Here is a 22,600-nt window from a genome sequence, read left to right on the forward strand (position 1 = left end):
TCTGAAGTTTGATTGAATTCCAAGAACGCAAGAACAAAACTCTCGATTCTTTGTCATGGGATGGACCAATCATTTGAAGTTTTATATATATCCAGGAACGCATGAACAAAACTATCGATTCTTTGTCATGGGATCGACCAATCATCTGAAGTTTAATTGAATTCCAAGAACGCAAGAACAAAACTCTCGATTCTTTGTTATGGGATCAACCAATCATCTGAAGTTTGATTGAATTCCAAGAACACAAGAACAAAACTCTCGATTCTTTGATATGGGATCTACCAATCATCTTTAGTTTGATGGAATTCCAAGAATTTTAATCCAACTCTATCGATTCTTTTTCATGGGATCGACCAATCATTTGAAGTTAGATGGAATTCCAAGAAAGCAAGACCAAAACTATTGATTCTTTGTCATGGGATCGACCAATCATCTGAAGTTTGAATGAATTCCAAGAACGTTAGAACAAAACTCTCGATTCTTTGATATGGGATCTACCAATCATCTGAAGTTTGATGGAATTCCAAGAATTTGAATCCAACTCTATCGATTCTTTGTCATGGGATCGACCAATCATCTGAAGTTTGATTGATTTCCAAGAACGCAAGACCAAAACTATTGATTCTTTGACATGGGATCGACCAATCATCTGAAGTTTGTTTGAATTCTAAGAACGCATGAACAAAACTATCGATTCTTTGTCATGGGATCAACCAATCATCTGAAGTTTGATGGATATTCAAGAAAGCGAGACCAAATCTATCGATTCTTTTTCATGGGATCGACCAATCATCTGAAGTTAGATGGAATTCCAAGAAAGCAAGACCAAAACTATCGATTCTTTGTCATGGGATCGACCAATCATCTGAAGTTTGATGGATATTCAAGAAAGCGAGACCAAAACTATTGATTCTTTGTCATGGGATTAACCAATCATCTGAAGTTTGATTGAATTCCAAGAACGCAAGAACAAAACTCTCGATTCTTTGTAATGGGATGGACCAAACATCTGAAGTTTGATGGAATTCCAAGAATTTGAATCCAACTCTATCGATTCATTGTCATGGGATCGACCAATCATCTGAAGTTTGATTGATTTCCAAGAACGCAAGACCAAAACTATTGATTCTTTGTCATGGGATCGACCAATCTTCTGAAGTTTGATTGAATTCGAGGAACGCAAGAACAAAACTATCGATTCTTTGTCATGGGATCGACCAATCATCTGAAGTTTGATGGAATTCCAAGAATTTGAATCCAACTCTATCGATTCTTTGTCATGGGATCGACCAATCATCTGAAGTTTGATGGAATTCCAAGAACGCATGAACAAAACTGATTCTTTGTCATGGGATCGACTAATCATCTGAAGTTTGATTGAATTCCAAAAACGCAAGAACAAAACTCTCGAATCTTTGATATGGGATCTACCAATCATCTGATGTTTGATGGAATTCCAAGAATTTGAATCCAACTCTATCGATTCTTTGTCATGGGATCGACCAATCATCTGAAGTTTGATTGATTTCCAAGACCGCAAGACCAAAATTATTGATTCTTTGTCATGGGATGGACCAATCATCTGAAGTTTTATATATATCCAAGAACGCATGAACAAAACTATCGATTCTTTGTCATGGGATCGACCAATCATCTGAAGTTTAATTGAATTCCAAGAACGCAAGAACAAAACTCTCGATTCTTTGTTATGGGATCAACCAATCAACTAAAGTTCCATGGAATTCCAAGAATTTTAATCCAACTCTATCGATTCTTTTTCATGGGATCGACCAATCATTTGAAGTTAGATGGAATTCCAAGAAAGCAAGACCAAAACTATTGATTCTTTGTCATGGGATCGACCAATCATCTGAAGTTTGAATGAATTCCAAGAACGTTAGAACAAAACTCTCGATTCTTTGATATGGGATCTACCACTCATCTGAAGTTTGATGGAATTCCAAGAATTTGAATCCAACTCTATCGATTCTTTGTCACGGGATCGACCAATCATCTGAAGTTTGATTGATTTCCAAGAACGCAAGACCAAAACTATTGATTCTTTGTCATGGGATCAACCAATCATCTGAAGTTTGTTTGAATTCTAAGAACGCATGAACAAATCTATCGATTCTTTGTCATGGGATCGACCAATCATCTGAAGTTTGATTGAATTCCAAGAACGCAAGAACAAAACTCTCGATTCTTTGTTATGGGATCGACCAATCAACTAAAGTTTGATGGAATTCCAAGAATTTTAATCCAACGCTATCGATTCTTTTTCATGGGATCGACCAATCATCTGAAGTTAGATGGAATTCCAAGAAAGCAAGACCAAAACTATCGATTCTTTGTCATGGGATCGACCAATCATCTGAAGTTTGATGGATATTCAAGAAAGCGAGACCAAATATATCGATTCTTTTTCATGGGATCGACCAATCATCTGAAGTTAGATGGAATTCCGAGAAAGCAAGACCAAAACTATCGATTCTTTGTCATGGGATCGACCAATCATCTGAAGTTTGATGGATATTCAAGAAAGCGAGACCAAAACTATTGATTCTTTGTCATGGGATCGACCAATCAACTGAAGTTTGATGGAATTCCAAGAACGCAAGAACAAAACTCTCGATTCTTTGTTATGGGATCGACCAATCATCTGAAGTTTTATATATATCCAGGAACGCATGAACAAAACTATCGATTCTTTGTCATGGGATCGACCAATCATCTGAAGTTTGATGGAATTCCAAGAATTTGAATCCAACTCTATCGATTCATTGTCATGGGATCGACCAATCATCTGAAGTTTGATTGATTTCCAAGCACGCAAGACCAAAACTATTGATTCTTTGTCATGGGATCAACCAATCATCTGAAGTTTGATTGAATTCCAAGAACGCAAGAACAAAACTCTCGATTCTTTGTCATGGGATGGACCAATCATCTGAAGTTTTATATATATCCAGGAACGCATGAACAAAACTATCGATTCTTTGTCATGGGATCGACCAATCATCTGAAGTTTGATGGAATTCCAAGAATTTGAATCCAACTCTATCGATTCATTGTCATGGGATCGACCAATCATCTGAAGTTTGATTGATTTCCAAGCACGCAAGACCAAAACTATTGATTCTTTGTCATGGGATCAACCAATCATCTGAAGTTTGATTGAATTCCAAGAACACAAGAACAAAACTCTCGATTCTTTGATATGGGATCTACCAATCATCTTTAGTTTGATGGAATTCCAAGAATTTTAATCCAACTCTATCGATTCCTTTTCATGGGATCGACCAATCATTTGAAGTTAGATGGAATTCCAAGAAAGCAAGACCAAAACTATTGATTCTTTGTCATGGGATCGACCAATCATCTGAAGTTTGAATGAATTCCAAGAACGTTAGAACAAAACTCTCGATTCTTTGATATGGGATCTACCAATCATCTGAAGTTTGATGGAATTCCAAGAATTTGAATCCAACTCTATCGATTCTTTGTCATGGGATCGACCAATCATCTGAAGTTTGATTGATTTCCAAGAACGCAAGACCAAAACTATTGATTCTTTGTCATGGGATCAACCAATCATCTGAAGTTTGTTTGAATTCTAAGAACGCATGAACAAATCTATCGATTCTTTGTCATGGGATCGACCAATCATCTGAAGTTTGATTGAATTCCAAGAACGCAAGAACAAAACTCTCGATTCTTTGTTATGGGATCGACCAATCAACTAAAGTTTGATGGAATTCCAAGAATTTTAATCCAACGCTATCGATTCTTTTTCATGGGATCGACCAATCATCTGAAGTTAGATGGAATTCCAAGAAAGCAAGACCAAAACTATCGATTCTTTGTCATGGGATCGACCAATCATCTGAAGTTTGATGGATATTCAAGAAAGCGAGACCAAATATATCGATTCTTTTTCATGGGATCGACCAATCATCTGAAGTTTGATTGAATTCCAAGAACGCAAGAACAAAACTCTCGATTCTTTGTCATGGGATGGACCAAACATCTGAAGTTTGATGGAATTCCAAGAATTTGAATCCAACTCTATCGATTCATTGTCATGGGATCGACCAATCATCTGAAGTTTGATTGATTTCCAAGCACGCAAGACCAAAACTATTGATTCTTTGTCATGGGATCAACCAATCATCTGAAGTTTGATTGAATTCCAAGAACGCAAGAACAAAACTCTCGATTCTTTGTCATGGGATGGACCAATCATTTGAAGTTTTATATATATCCAGGAACGCATGAACAAAACTATCGATTCTTTGTCATGGGATCGACCAATCATCTGAAGTTTAATTGAATTCCAAGAACGCAAGAACAAAACTCTCGATTCTTTGTTATGGGATCAACCAATCATCTGAAGTTTGATTGAATTCCAAGAACACAAGAACAAAACTCTCGATTCTTTGATATGGGATCTACCAATCATCTTTAGTTTGATGGAATTCCAAGAATTTTAATCCAACTCTATCGATTCTTTTTCATGGGATCGACCAATCATTTGAAGTTAGATGGAATTCCAAGAAAGCAAGACCAAAACTATTGATTCTTTGTCATGGGATCGACCAATCATCTGAAGTTTGAATGAATTCCAAGAACGTTAGAACAAAACTCTCGATTCTTTGATATGGGATCTACCAATCATCTGAAGTTTGATGGAATTCCAAGAATTTGAATCCAACTCTATCGATTCTTTGTCATGGGATCGACCAATCATCTGAAGTTTGATTGCTTTCCAAGAACGCAAGACCAAAACTATTGATTCTTTGACATGGGATCGACCAATCATCTGAAGTTTGTTTGAATTCTAAGAACGCATGAACAAAACTATCGATTCTTTGTCATGGGATCGACCAATCATCTGAAGTTTGATGGATATTCAAGAAAGCGAGACCAAATATATCGATTCTTTTTCATGGGATCGACCAATCATCTGAAGTTAGATGGAATTCCAAGAAAGCAAGACCAAAACTATCGATTCTTTGTCATGGGATCGACCAATCATCTGAAGTTTGATGGATATTCAAGAAAGCGAGACCAAAACTATTGATTCTTTGTCATGGGATTAACCAATCATCTGAAGTTTGATTGAATTCCAAGAACGCAAGAACAAAACTCTCGATTCTTTGTAATGGGATGGACCAAACATCTGAAGTTTGATGGAATTCCAAGAATTTGAATCCAACTCTATCGATTCATTGTCATGGGATCGACCAATCATCTGAAGTTTGATTGATTTCCAAGAACGCAAGACCAAAACTATTGATTCTTTGTCATGGGATCGACCAATCTTCTGAAGTTTGATTGAATTCGAGGAACGCAAGAACAAAACTATCGATTCTTTGTCATGGGATCGACCAATCATCTGAAGTTTGATGGAATTCCAAGAATTTGAATCCAACTCTATCGATTCTTTGTCATGGGATCGACCAATCATCTGAAGTTTGATGGAATTCCAAGAACGCATGAACAAAACTGATTCTTTGTCATGGGATCGACTAATCATCTGAAGTTTGATTGAATTCCAAAAACGCAAGAACAAAACTCTCGAATCTTTGATATGGGATCTACCAATCATCTGATGTTTGATGGAATTCCAAGAATTTGAATCCAACTCTATCGATTCTTTGTCATGGGATCGACCAATCATCTGAAGTTTGATTGATTTCCAAGACCGCAAGACCAAAATTATTGATTCTTTGTCATGGGATGGACCAATCATCTGAAGTTTTATATATATCCAAGAACGCATGAACAAAACTATCGATTCTTTGTCATGGGATCGACCAATCATCTGAAGTTTAATTGAATTCCAAGAACGCAAGAACAAAACTCTCGATTCTTTGTTATGGGATCAACCAATCAACTAAAGTTCCATGGAATTCCAAGAATTTTAATCCAACTCTATCGATTCTTTTTCATGGGATCGACCAATCATTTGAAGTTAGATGGAATTCCAAGAAAGCAAGACCAAAACTATTGATTCTTTGTCATGGGATCGACCAATCATCTGAAGTTTGAATGAATTCCAAGAACGTTAGAACAAAACTCTCGATTCTTTGATATGGGATCTACCAATCATCTGAAGTTTGATGGAATTCCAAGAATTTGAATCCAACTCTATCGATTCTTTGTCATGGGATCGACCAATCATCTGAAGTTTGATTGATTTCCAAGAACGCAAGACCAAAACTATTGATTCTTTGTCATGGGATCGACCAATCATCTGAAGTTTGATTGAATTCCAAGAACGCAAGAACAAAACTCTCGATTCTTTGTTATGGGATCGACCAATCAACTAAAGTTTGATGGAATTCCAAGAATTTTAATCCAACGCTATCGATTCTTTTTCATGGGATCGACCAATCATCTGAAGTTAGATGGAATTCCAAGAAAGCAAGACCAAAACTATCGATTCTTTGTCATGGGATCGACCAATCATCTGAAGTTTGATGGATATTCAAGAAAGCGAGACCAAATATATCGATTCTTTTTCATGGGATCGACCAATCATCTGAAGTTAGATGGAATTCCAAGAAAGCAAGACCAAAACTATCGATTCTTTGTCATGGGATCGACCAATCATCTGAAGTTTGATGGATATTCAAGAAAGCGAGACCAAAACTATTGATTCTTTGTCATGGGATTAACCAATCATCTGAAGTTTGATTGAATTCCAAGAACGCAAGAACAAAACTCTCGATTCTTTGTAATGGGATGGACCAAACATCTGAAGTTTGATGGAATTCCAAGAATTTGAATCCAACTCTATCGATTCATTGTCATGGGATCGACCAATCATCTGAAATTTGATTGATTTCCAAGAACGCAAGACCAAAACTATTGATTCTTTGTCATGGGATCGACCAATCATCTGAAGTTTGATGGAATTCTAAGAACGCATGAACAAAACTATCGATTCTTTGTCATGGGATCGACCAATCATCTGAAGTTTGATTTAATTCCAAGAACGCAAGAACAAAACTCTCGATTCTTTGTTATGGGATCGACCAATCAACTAAAGTTTGATGGAATTCCAAGAATTTTAATCCAACGCTATCGATTCTTTTTCATGGGATCGACCAATCATCTGAAGTTAGATGGAATTCCAAGTAAGCAAGACCAAAACTATTGATTCTTTGTCATGGGATCGACCAATCATCTGAAGTTTGATTGAATTCAAAGAACGAAAGAACAAAACTCTCGATTATTTGTTATGGGATCGACCAATCAACTGAAGTTTGATGGAATTCCAAGAACGCAAGAACAAAACTCTCGATTCTTTGTTATGGGATCGACCAATCAACTAAAGTTTCATGGAATTCCAAGAATTTTAATCCAACTCTATCGATTCTTTTTCATGGGATCGACCAATCATTTGAAGTTAGATGGAATTCCAAGAAAGCAAGACCAAAACTATTGATTCTTTGTCATGGGATCGACCAATCATCTGAAGTTTGAATGAATTCCAAGAACGTTAGAACAAAACTCTCGATTCTTTGATATGGGATCTACCAATCATCTGAAGTTTGATGGAATTCCAAGAATTTGAATCCAACTCTATCGATTCTTTGTCATGGGATCGACCAATCATCTGAAGTTTGATTGATTTCCAAGAACGCAAGACCAAAACTATCGATTCTTTGTCATGGGATCGACCAATCATCTGAAGTTTGTTTGAATTCTAAGAACGCATGAACAAAACTATCGATTCTTTGTCATGGGATCGACCAATCATCTGAAGTTTGATTGAATTCCAAGAACGCAAGAACAAAACTCTCGATTCTTTGTTATGGGATCGACCAATCAACTAAAGTTTGATGGAATTCCAAGAATTTTAATCCAACGCTATCGATTCTTTTTCATGGGATCGACCAATCATCTGAAGTTAGATGGAATTCCAAGAAAGCAAGACCAAAACTATCGATTCTTTGTCATTGGATCGACCAATCATCTGAAGTTTGATGGATATTCAAGAAAGCGAGACCAAATATATCGATTCTTTTTCATGGGATCGACCAATCATCTGAAGTTTGATTGAATTCCAAGAACGCAAGAACAAAACTCTCGATTCTTTGTCATGGGATGGACCAAACATCTGAAGTTTGATGGAATTCCAAGAATTTGAATCCAACTCTATCGATTCATTGTCATGGGATCGACCAATCATCTGAAGTTTGATTGATTTCCAAGCACGCAAGACCAAAACTATTGATTCTTTGTCATGGGATCAACCAATCATCTGAAGTTTGATTGAATTCCAAGAACGCAAGAACAAAACTCTCGATTCTTTGTCATGGGATGGACCAATCATTTGAAGTTTTATATATATCCAGGAACGCATGAACAAAACTATCGATTCTTTGTCATGGGATCGACCAATCATCTGAAGTTTAATTGAATTCCAAGAACGCAAGAACAAAACTCTCGATTCTTTGTTATGGGATCAACCAATCATCTGAAGTTTGATTGAATTCCAAGAACACAAGAACAAAACTCTCGATTCTTTGATATGGGATCTACCAATCATCTTTAGTTTGATGGAATTCCAAGAATTTTAATCCAACTCTATCGATTCTTTTTCATGGGATCGACCAATCATTTGAAGTTAGATGGAATTCCAAGAAAGCAAGACCAAAACTATTGATTCTTTGTCATGGGATCGACCAATCATCTGAAGTTTGAATGAATTCCAAGAACGTTAGAACAAAACTCTCGATTCTTTGATATGGGATCTACCAATCATCTGAAGTTTGATGGAATTCCAAGAATTTGAATCCAACTCTATCGATTCTTTGTCATGGGATCGACCAATCATCTGAAGTTTGATTGATTTCCAAGAACGCAAGACCAAAACTATTGATTCTTTGACATGGGATCGACCAATCATCTGAAGTTTGTTTGAATTCTAAGAACGCATGAACAAAACTATCGATTCTTTGTCATGGGATCGACCAATCATCTGAAGTTTGATGGATATTCAAGAAAGCGAGACCAAATATATCGATTCTTTTTCATGGGATCGACCAATCATCTGAAGTTAGATGGAATTCCAAGAAAGCAAGACCAAAACTATCGATTCTTTGTCATGGGATCGACCAATCATCTGAAGTTTGATGGATATTCAAGAAAGCGAGACCAAAACTATTGATTCTTTGTCATGGGATTAACCAATCATCTGAAGTTTGATTGAATTCCAAGAACGCAAGAACAAAACTCTCGATTCTTTGTAATGGGATGGACCAAACATCTGAAGTTTGATGGAATTCCAAGAATTTGAATCCAACTCTATCGATTCATTGTCATGGGATCGACCAATCATCTGAAGTTTGATTGATTTCCAAGAACGCAAGACCAAAACTATTGATTCTTTGTCATGGGATCGACCAATCTTCTGAAGTTTGATTGAATTCGAGGAACGCAAGAACAAAACTATCGATTCTTTGTCATGGGATCGACCAATCATCTGAAGTTTGATGGAATTCCAAGAATTTGAATCCAACTCTATCGATTCTTTGTCATGGGATCGACCAATCATCTGAAGTTTGATGGAATTCCAAGAACGCATGAACAAAACTGATTCTTTGTCATGGGATCGACTAATCATCTGAAGTTTGATTGAATTCCAAAAACGCAAGAACAAAACTCTCGAATCTTTGATATGGGATCTACCAATCATCTGATGTTTGATGGAATTCCAAGAATTTGAATCCAACTCTATCGATTCTTTGTCATGGGATCGACCAATCATCTGAAGTTTGATTGATTTCCAAGACCGCAAGACCAAAATTATTGATTCTTTGTCATGGGATGGACCAATCATCTGAAGTTTTATATATATCCAAGAACGCATGAACAAAACTATCGATTCTTTGTCATGGGATCGACCAATCATCTGAAGTTTAATTGAATTCCAAGAACGCAAGAACAAAACTCTCGATTCTTTGTTATGGGATCAACCAATCAACTAAAGTTCCATGGAATTCCAAGAATTTTAATCCAACTCTATCGATTCTTTTTCATGGGATCGACCAATCATTTGAAGTTAGATGGAATTCCAAGAAAGCAAGACCAAAACTATTGATTCTTTGTCATGGGATCGACCAATCATCTGAAGTTTGAATGAATTCCAAGAACGTTAGAACAAAACTCTCGATTCTTTGATATGGGATCTACCACTCATCTGAAGTTTGATGGAATTCCAAGAATTTGAATCCAACTCTATCGATTCTTTGTCACGGGATCGACCAATCATCTGAAGTTTGATTGATTTCCAAGAACGCAAGACCAAAACTATTGATTCTTTGTCATGGGATCAACCAATCATCTGAAGTTTGTTTGAATTCTAAGAACGCATGAACAAATCTATCGATTCTTTGTCATGGGATCGACCAATCATCTGAAGTTTGATTGAATTCCAAGAACGCAAGAACAAAACTCTCGATTCTTTGTTATGGGATCGACCAATCAACTAAAGTTTGATGGAATTCCAAGAATTTTAATCCAACGCTATCGATTCTTTTTCATGGGATCGACCAATCATCTGAAGTTAGATGGAATTCCAAGAAAGCAAGACCAAAACTATCGATTCTTTGTCATGGGATCGACCAATCATCTGAAGTTTGATGGATATTCAAGAAAGCGAGACCAAATATATCGATTCTTTTTCATGGGATCGACCAATCATCTGAAGTTAGATGGAATTCCAAGAAAGCAAGACCAAAACTATCGATTCTTTGTCATGGGATCGACCAATCATCTGAAGTTTGATGGATATTCAAGAAAGCGAGACCAAAACTATTGATTCTTTGTCATGGGATCGACCAATCATCTGAAGTTTGATGGAATTCCAAGAACGCAAGAACAAAACTCTCGATTCTTTGTTATGGGATCGACCAATCATCTGAAGTTTTATATATATCCAAGAACGCATGAACAAAACTATCGATTCTTTGTCATGGGATCGACCAATCATCTGAAGTTTGATGGAATTCCAAGAATTTGAATCCAACTCTATCGATTCATTGTCATGGGATCGACCAATCATCTGAAGTTTGATTGATTTCCAAGCACGCAAGACCAAAACTATTGATTCTTTGTCATGGGATCAACCAATCATCTGAAGTTTGATTGAATTCCAAGAACGCAAGAACAAAACTCTCGATTCTTTGTCATGGGATGGACCAATCATCTGAAGTTTTATATATATCCAGGAACGCATGAACAAAACTATCGATTCTTTGTCATGGGATCGACCAATCATCTGAAGTTTGATGGAATTCCAAGAATTTGAATCCAACTCTATCGATTCATTGTCATGGGATCGACCAATCATCTGAAGTTTGATTGATTTCCAAGCACGCAAGACCAAAACTATTGATTCTTTGTCATGGGATCAACCAATCATCTGAAGTTTGATTGAATTCCAAGAACACAAGAACAAAACTCTCGATTCTTTGATATGGGATCTACCAATCATCTTTAGTTTGATGGAATTCCAAGAATTTTAATCCAACTCTATCGATTCCTTTTCATGGGATCGACCAATCATTTGAAGTTAGATGGAATTCCAAGAAAGCAAGACCAAAACTATTGATTCTTTGTCATGGGATCGACCAATCATCTGAAGTTTGAATGAATTCCAAGAACGTTAGAACAAAACTCTCGATTCTTTGATATGGGATCTACCAATCATCTGAAGTTTGATGGAATTCCAAGAATTTGAATCCAACTCTATCGATTCTTTGTCATGGGATCGACCAATCATCTGAAGTTTGATTGATTTCCAAGAACGCAAGACCAAAACTATTGATTCTTTGTCATGGGATCAACCAATCATCTGAAGTTTGTTTGAATTCTAAGAACGCATGAACAAATCTATCGATTCTTTGTCATGGGATCGACCAATCATCTGAAGTTTGATTGAATTCCAAGAACGCAAGAACAAAACTCTCGATTCTTTGTTATGGGATCGACCAATCAACTAAAGTTTGATGGAATTCCAAGAATTTTAATCCAACGCTATCGATTCTTTTTCATGGGATCGACCAATCATCTGAAGTTAGATGGAATTCCAAGAAAGCAAGACCAAAACTATCGATTCTTTGTCATGGGATCGACCAATCATCTGAAGTTTGATGGATATTCAAGAAAGCGAGACCAAATCTATCGATTCTTTTTCATGGGATCGACCAATCATCTGAAGTTAGATGGAATTCCAAGAAAGCAAGACCAAAACTATCGATTCTTTGTCATGGGATCGACCAATCATCTGAAGTTTGATGGATATTCAAGAAAGCGAGACCAAAACTATTGATTCTTTGTCATGGGATTAACCAATCATCTGAAGTTTGATTGAATTCCAAGAACGCAAGAACAAAACTCTCGATTCTTTGTAATGGGATGGACCAAACATCTGAAGTTTGATGGAATTCCAAGAATTTGAATCCAACTCTATCGATCCATTGTCATGGGATCGACCAATCATCTGAAGTTTGATTGATTTCCAAGAACGCAAGACCAAAACTATTGATTCTTTGTCATGGGATCGACCAATCATCTGAAGTTTGATGGAATTCTAAGAACGCATGAACAAAACTATCGATTCTTTGTCATGGGATCGACCAATCATCTGAAGTTTGATATAATTCCAAGAACGCAAGAACAAAACTCTCGATTCTTTGTTATGGGATCGACCAATCAACTAAAGTTTGATGGAATTCCAAGAATTTTAATCCAACGCTATCGATTCTTTGTCATGGGATCGACCAATCATCTGAAGTTTGATATAATTCCAAGAACGCAAGAACAAAACTCTCGATTCTTTGTTATGGGATCAACCAATCAACTAAAGTTCCATGGAATTCCAAGAATTTTAATCCAACTCTATCGATTCTTTTTCATGGGATCGACCAATCATTTGAAGTTAGATGGAATTCCAAGAAAGCAAGACCAAAACTATTGATTCTTTGTCATGGGATCGACCAATCATCTGAAGTTTGAATGAATTCCAAGAACGTTAGAACAAAACTCTCGATTCTTTGATATGGGATCTACCAATCATCTGAAGTTTGATGGAATTCCAAGAATTTGAATCCAACTCTATCGATTCTTTGTCATGGGATCGACCAATCATCTGAAGTTTGATTGATTTCCAAGAACGCAAGACCAAAACTATTGATTCTTTGTCATGGGATCAACCAATCATCTGAAGTTTGTTTGAATTCTAAGAACGCATGAACAAATCTATCGATTCTTTGTCATGGGATCGACCAATCATCTGAAGTTTGATTGAATTCCAAGAACGCAAGAACAAAACTCTCGATTCTTTGTTATGGGATCGACCAATCAACTAAAGTTTGATGGAATTCCAAGAATTTTAATCCAACGCTATCGATTCTTTTTCATGGGATCGACCAATCATCTGAAGTTAGATGGAATTCCAAGAAAGCAAGACCAAAACTATCGATTCTTTGTCATGGGATCGACCAATCATCTGAAGTTTGATGGATATTCAAGAAAGCGAGACCAAATATATCGATTCTTTTTCATGGGATCGACCAATCATCTGAAGTTAGATGGAATTCCAAGAAAGCAAGACCAAAACTATCGATTCTTTGTCATGGGATCGACCAATCATCTGAAGTTTGATGGATATTCAAGAAAGCGAGACCAAAACTATTGATTCTTTGTCATGGGATTAACCAATCATCTGAAGTTTGATTGAATTCCAAGAACGCAAGAACAAAACTCTCGATTCTTTGTAATGGGATGGACCAAACATCTGAAGTTTGATGGAATTCCAAGAATTTGAATCCAACTCTATCGATTCATTGTCATGGGATCGACCAATCATCTGAAGTTTGATTGATTTCCAAGAACGCAAGACCAAAACTATTGATTCTTTGTCATGGGATCGACCAATCATCTGAAGTTTGATGGAATTCTAAGAACGCATGAACAAAACTATCGATTCTTTGTCATGGGATCGACCAATCATCTGAAGTTAGATGGAATTCCAAGTAAGCAAGACCAAAACTATTGATTCTTTGTCATGGGATCGACCAATCATCTGAAGTTTGATTGAATTCGAAGAACGCAAGAACAAAACTCTCGATTCTTTGATATGGGATCGACCAATCATCTGAAGTTTGATGGATATCCAAGAAAGCGAGACCAAATATATCGATTCTTTGTCATGGGATCGACCAATCATCTGAAGTTTGATTGAATTCAAAGAACGAAAGAACAAAACTCTCGATTCTTTGTTATGGGATCGACCAATCAACTGAAGTTTGATGGAATTCCAAGAACGCAAGAACAAAACTCTCGATTCTTTGTTATGGGATCGACCAATCAACTAAAGTTTCATGGAACTCCAAGAATTTTAATCCAACTCTATCGATTCTTTTTCATGGGATCGACCAATCATTTGAAGTTAGATGGAATTCCAAGAAAGCAAGACCAAAACTATTGATTCTTTGTCATGGGATCGACCAATCATCTGAAGTTTGAATGAATTCCAAGAACGTTAGAACAAAACTCTCGATTCTTTGATATGGGATCTACCAATCATCTGAAGTTTGATGGAATTCCAAGAATTTGAATCCAACTCTATCGATTCTTTGTCATGGGATCGACCAATCATCTGAAGTTTGAATGAATTCCATGAACGTTAGAACAAAACTCTCGATTCTTTGATATGGGATCTACCAATCATCTGAAGTTTGATGGAATTCCAAGAATTTGAATCCAACGCTATCGATTCTTTTTCATGGGATCGACCAATCATCTGAAGTTAGATGGAATTCCAAGAAAGCAAGACCAAAACTATCGATTCTTTGTCATTGGATCGACCAATCATCTGAAGTTTGATGGATATTCAAGAAAGCGAGACCAAATATATCGATTCTTTTTCATGGGATCGACCAATCATCTGAAGTTTGATTGAATTCCAAGAACGCAAGAACAAAACTCTCGATTCTTTGTCATGGGATGGACCAAACATCTGAAGTTTGATGGAATTCCAAGAATTTGAATCCAACTCTATCGATTCATTGTCATGGGATCGACCAATCATCTGAAGTTTGATTGATTTCCAAGAACGCAAGACCAAAACTATTGATTCTTTGTCATGGGATCGACCAATCTTCTGAAGTTTGATTGAATTCGAGGAACGCAAGAACAAAACTATCGATTCTTTGTCATGGGATCGACCAATCATCTGAAGTTTGATGGAATTCCAAGAATTTGAATCCAACTCTATCGATTCTTTGTCATGGGATCGACCAATCATCTGAAGTTTGATGGAATTCCAAGAACGCATGAACAAAACTGATTCTTTGTCATGGGATCGACTAATCATCTGAAGTTTGATTGAATTCCAAAAACGCAAGAACAAAACTCTCGAATCTTTGATATGGGATCTACCAATCATCTGATGTTTGATGGAATTCCAAGAATTTGAATCCAACTCTATCGATTCTTTGTCATGGGATCGACCAATCATCTGAAGTTTGATTGATTTCCAAGACCGCAAGACCAAAATTATTGATTCTTTGTCATGGGATGGACCAATCATCTGAAGTTTTATATATATCCAAGAACGCATGAACAAAACTATCGATTCTTTGTCATGGGATCGACCAATCATCTGAAGTTTAATTGAATTCCAAGAACGCAAGAACAAAACTCTCGATTCTTTGTTATGGGATCAACCAATCAACTAAAGTTCCATGGAATTCCAAGAATTTTAATCCAACTCTATCGATTCTTTTTCATGGGATCGACCAATCATTTGAAGTTAGATGGAATTCCAAGAAAGCAAGACCAAAACTATTGATTCTTTGTCATGGGATCGACCAATCATCTGAAGTTTGAATGAATTCCAAGAACGTTAGAACAAAACTCTCGATTCTTTGATATGGGATCTACCACTCATCTGAAGTTTGATGGAATTCCAAGAATTTGAATCCAACTCTATCGATTCTTTGTCACGGGATCGACCAATCATCTGAAGTTTGATTGATTTCCAAGAACGCAAGACCAAAACTATTGATTCTTTGTCATGGGATCAACCAATCATCTGAAGTTTGTTTGAATTCTAAGAACGCATGAACAAATCTATCGATTCTTTGTCATGGGATCGACCAATCATCTGAAGTTTGATTGAATTCCAAGAACGCAAGAACAAAACTCTCGATTCTTTGTTATGGGATCGACCAATCAACTAAAGTTTGATGGAATTCCAAGAATTTTAATCCAACGCTATCGATTCTTTTTCATGGGATCGACCAATCATCTGAAGTTAGATGGAATTCCAAGAAAGCAAGACCAAAACTATCGATTCTTTGTCATGGGATCGACCAATCATCTGAAGTTTGATGGATATTCAAGAAAGCGAGACCAAATATATCGATTCTTTTTCATGGGATCGACCAATCATCTGAAGTTAGATGGAATTCCAAGAAAGCAAGACCAAAACTATCGATTCTTTGTCATGGGATCGACCAATCATCTGAAGTTTGATGGATATTCAAGAAAGCGAGACCAAAACTATTGATTCTTTGTCATGGGATCGACCAATCAACTGAAGTTTGATGGAATTCCAAGAACGCAAGAACAAAACTCTCGATTCTTTGTTATGGGATCGACCAATCATCTGAAGTTTTATATATATCCAGGAACGCATGAACAAAACTATCGATTCTTTGTCATGGGATCGACCAATCATCTGAAGTTTGATGGAATTCCAAGAATTTGAATCCAACTCTATCGATTCATTGTCATGGGATCGACCAATCATCTGAAGTTTGATTGATTTCCAAGCACGCAAGACCAAAACTATTGATTCTTTGTCATGGGATCAACCAATCATCTGAAGTTTGATTGAATTCCAAGAACGCAAGAACAAAACTCTCGATTCTTTGTCATGGGATGGACCAATCATCTGAAGTTTTATATATATCCAGGAACGCATGAACAAAACTATCGATTCTTTGTCATGGGATCGACCAATCATCTGAAGTTTAATTGAATTCCAAGAACGCAAGAACAAAACTCTCGATTCTTTGTTATGGGATCAACCAATCATCTGAAGTTTGATTGAATTCCAAGAACACAAGAACAAAACTCTCGATTCTTTGATATGGGATCTACCAATCATCTTTAGTTTGATGGAATTCCAAGAATTTTAATCCAACTCTATCGATTCCTTTTCATGGGATCGACCAATCATTTGAAGTTAGATGGAATTCCAAGAAAGCAAGACCAAAACTATTGATTCTTTGTCATGGGATCGACCAATCATCTGAAGTTTGAATGAATTCCAAGAACGTTAGAACAAAACTCTCGATTCTTTGATATGGGATCTACCAATCATCTGAAGTTTGATGGAATTCCAAGAATTTGAATCCAACTCTATCGATTCTTTGTCATGGGATCGACCAATCATCTGAAGTTTGATTGATTTCCAAGAACGCAAGACCAAAACTATTGATTCTTTGTCATGGGATCAACCAATCATCTGAAGTTTGTTTGAATTCTAAGAACGCATGAACAAATCTATCGATTCTTTGTCATGGGATCGACCAATCATCTGAAGTTTGATTGAATTCCAAGAACGCAAGAACAAAACTCTCGATTCTTTGTTATGGGATCGACCAATCAACTAAAGTTTGATGGAATTCCAAGAATTTTAATCCAACGCTATCGATTCTTTTTCATGGGATCGACCAATCATCTGAAGTTAGATGGAATTCCAAGAAAGCAAGACCAAAACTATCGATTCTTTGTCATGGGATCGACCAATCATCTGAAGTTTGATGGATATTCAAGAAAGCGAGACCAAATATATCGATTCTTTTTCATGGGATCGACCAATCATCTGAAGTTAGATGGAATTCCAAGAAAGCAAGACCAAAACTATCGATTCTTTGTCATGGGATCGACCAATCATCTGAAGTTTGATGGATATTCAAGAAAGCGAGACCAAAACTATTGATTCTTTGTCATGGGATTAACCAATCATCTGAAGTTTGATTGAATTCCAAGAACGCAAGAACAAAACTCTCAATTCTTTGTAATGGGATGGACCAAACATCTGAAGTTTGATGGAATTCCAAGAATTTGAATCCAACTCTATCGATCCATTGTCATGGGATCGACCAATCATCTGAAGTTTGATTGATTTCCAAGAACGCAAGACCAAAACTATTGATTCTTTGTCATGGGATCGACCAATCATCTGAAGTTTGATGGAATTCTAAGAACGCATGAACAAAACTATCGATTCTTTGTCATGGGATCGACCAATCATCTGAAGTTTGATATAATTCCAAGAACGCAAGAACAAAACTCTCGATTCTTTGTTATGGGATCGACCAATCAACTAAAGTTTGATGGAATTCCAAGAATTTTAATCCAACGCTATCGATTCTTTGTCATGGGATCGACCAATCATCTGAAGTTTGATATAATTCCAAGAACGCAAGAACAAAACTCTCGATTCTTTGTTATGGGATCAACCAATCAACTAAAGTTCCATGGAATTCCAAGAATTTTAATCCAACTCTATCGATTCTTTTTCATGGGATCGACCAATCATTTGAAGTTAGATGGAATTCCAAGAAAGCAAGACCAAAACTATTGATTCTTTGTCATGGGATCGACCAATCATCTGAAGTTTGAATGAATTCCAAGAACGTTAGAACAAAACTCTCGATTCTTTGATATGGGATCTACCAATCATCTGAAGTTTGATGGAATTCCAAGAATTTGAATCCAACTCTATCGATTCTTTGTCATGGGATCGACCAATCATCTGAAGTTTGATTGATTTCCAAGAACGCAAGACCAAAACTATTGATTCTTTGTCATGGGATCAACCAATCATCTGAAGTTTGTTTGAATTCTAAGAACGCATGAACAAATCTATCGATTCTTTGTCATGGGATCGACCAATCATCTGAAGTTTGATTGAATTCCAAGAACGCAAGAACAAAACTCTCGATTCTTTGTTATGGGATCGACCAATCAACTAAAGTTTGATGGAATTCCAAGAATTTTAATCCAACGCTATCGATTCTTTTTCATGGGATCGACCAATCATCTGAAGTTAGATGGAATTCCAAGAAAGCAAGACCAAAACTATCGATTCTTTGTCATGGGATCGACCAATCATCTGAAGTTTGATGGATATTCAAGAAAGCGAGACCAAATATATCGATTCTTTTTCATGGGATCGACCAATCATCTGAAGTTAAATGGAATTCCAAGAAAGCAAGACCAAAACTATCGATTCTTTGTCATGGGATCGACCAATCATCTGAAGTTTGATGGATATTCAAGAAAGCGAGACCAAAACTATTGATTCTTTGTCATGGGATTAACCAATCATCTGAAGTTTGATTGAATTCCAAGAACGCAAGAACAAAACTCTCGATTCTTTGTAATGGGATGGACCAAACATCTGAAGTTTGATGGAATTCCAAGAATTTGAATCCAACTCTATCGATTCATTGTCATGGGATCGACCAATCATCTGAAGTTTGATTGATTTCCAAGAACGCAAGACCAAAACTATTGATTCTTTGTCATGGGATCGACCAATCATCTGAAGTTTGATGGAATTCTAAGAACGCATGAACAAAACTATCGATTCTTTGTCATGGGATCGACCAATCATCTGAAGTTAGATGGAATTCCAAGTAAGCAAGACCAAAACTATTGATTCTTTGTCATGGGATCGACCAATCATCTGAAGTTTGATTGAATTCGAAGAACGCAAGAACAAAACTCTCGATTCTTTGATATGGGATCGACCAATCATCTGAAGTTAGATGGAATTCCAAGAAAGCAAGACCAAAACTATTGATTCTTTGTCATGGGATCGACCAATCATCTGAAGTTTGATTGAATTCCAAGAACGCAAGAACAAAACTCTCGATTCTTTGATATGGGATCGACCAATCATCTGAAGTTTGATGGATATCCAAGAAAGCGAGACCAAATATATCGATTCTTTGTCATGGGATCGACCAATCATCTGAAGTTTGATTGAATTCCAAGAACGAAAGAACAAAACTCTCGATTCTTTGTTATGGGATCGACCAATCAACTGAAGTTTGATGGAATTCCAAGAACGCAAGAACAAAACTCTCGATTCTTTGTTATGGGATCGACCAATCAACTAAAGTTTCATGGAACTCCAAGAATTTTAATCCAACTCTATCGATTCTTTTTCATGGGATCGACCAATCATTTGAAGTTAGATGGAATTCCAAGAAAGCAAGACCAAAACTATTGATTCTTTGTCATGGGATCGACCAATCATCTGAAGTTTGAATGAATTCCAAGAACGTTAGAACAAAACTCTCGATTCTTTGATATGGGATCTACCAATCATCTGAAGTTTGATGGAATTCCAAGAATTTGAATCCAACTCTATCGATTCTTTGTCATGGGATCGACCAATCATCTGAAGTTTGAATGAATTCCATGAACGTTAGAACAAAACTCTCGATTCTTTGATATGGGATCTACCAATCATCTGAAGTTTGATGGAATTCCAAGAATTTGAATCCAACGCTATCGATTCTTTTTCATGGGATCGACCAATCATCTGAAGTTAGATGGAATTCCAAGAAAGCAAGACCAAAACTATCGATTCTTTGTCATTGGATCGACCAATCATCTGAAGTTTGATGGATATTCAAGAAAGCGAGACCAAATATATCGATTCTTTTTCATGGGATCGACCAATCATCTGAAGTTTGATTGAATTCCAAGAACGCAAGAACAAAACTCTCGATTCTTTGTCATGGGATGGACCAAACATCTGAAGTTTGATGGAATTCCAAGAATTTGAATCCAACTCTATCGATTCATTGTCATGGGATCGACCAATCATCTGAAGTTTGATTGATTTCCAAGCACGCAAGACCAAAACTATTGATTCTTTGTCATGGGATCAACCAATCATCTGAAGTTTGATTGAATTCCAAGAACGCAAGAACAAAACTCTCGATTCTTTGTCATGGGATGGACCAATCATCTGAAGTTTTATATATATCCAGGAACGCATGAACAAAACTATCGATTCTTTGTCATGGGATCGACCAATCATCTGAAGTTTAATTGAATTCCAAGAACGCAAGAACAAAACTCTCGATTCTTTGTTATGGGATCGACCAATCATCTGAAGTTTGATTGAATTCCAAGAACACAAGAACAAAACTCTCGATTCTTTGATATGGGATCTACCAATCATCTTTAGTTTGATGGAATTCCAAGAATTTTAATCCAACTCTATCGATTCTTTTTCATGGGATCGACCAATCATTTGAAGTTAGATGGAATTCCAAGAAAGCAAGACCAAAACTATTGATTCTTTGTCATGGGATCGACCAATCATCTGAAGTTTGAATGAATTCCAAGAACGTTAGAACAAAACTCTCGATTCTTTGATATGGGATCTACCAATCATCTGAAGTTTGATGGAATTCCAAGAATTTGAATCCAACTCTATCGATTCTTTGTCATGGGATCGACCAATCATCTGAAGTTTGATTGATTTCCAAGAACGCAAGACCAAAACTATTGATTCTTTGTCATGGGATCAACCAATCATCTGAAGTTTGTTTGAATTCTAAGAACGCATGAACAAATCTATCGATTCTTTGTCATGGGATCGACCAATCATCTGAAGTTTGATTGAATTCCAAGAACGCAAGAACAAAACTCTCGATTCTTTGTTATGGGATCGACCAATCAACTAAAGTTTGATGGAATTCCAAGAATTTTAATCCAACGCTATCGATTCTTTTTCATGGGATCGACCAATCATCTGAAGTTAGATGGAATTCCAAGAAAGCAAGACCAAAACTATCGATTCTTTGTCATGGGATCGACCAATCATCTGAAGTTTGATGGATATTCAAGAAAGCGAGACCAAATATATCGATTCTTTTTCATGGGATCGACCAATCATCTGAAGTTAGATGGAATTCCAAGAAAGCAAGACCAAAACTATCGATTCTTTGTCATGGGATCGACCAATCATCTGAAGTTTGATGGATATTCAAGAAAGCGAGACCAAAACTATTGATTCTTTGTCATGGGATTAACCAATCATCTGAAGTTTGATTGAATTCCAAGAACGCAAGAACAAAACTCTCGATTCTTTGTAATGGGATGGACCAAACATCTGAAGTTTGATGGAATTCCAAGAATTTGAATCCAACTCTATCGATCCATTGTCATGGGATCGACCAATCATCTGAAGTTTGATTGATTTCCAAGAACGCAAGACCAAAACTATTGATTCTTTGTCATGGGATCGACCAATCATCTGAAGTTTGATGGAATTCTAAGAACGCATGAACAAAACTATCGATTCTTTGTCATGGGATCGACCAATCATCTGAAGTTTGATATAATTCCAAGAACGCAAGAACAAAACTCTCGATTCTTTGTTATGGGATCGACCAATCAACTAAAGTTTGATGGAATTCCAAGAATTTTAATCCAACGCTATCGATTCTTTTTCATGGGATCGACCAATCATCTG

This window comes from Cloeon dipterum, unplaced genomic scaffold (genome assembly GCF_949628265.1).
Source record: "Cloeon dipterum unplaced genomic scaffold, ieCloDipt1.1 scaffold_12_ctg1, whole genome shotgun sequence".
Taxonomy (NCBI): Eukaryota; Metazoa; Arthropoda; class Insecta; order Ephemeroptera; family Baetidae; genus Cloeon; species Cloeon dipterum.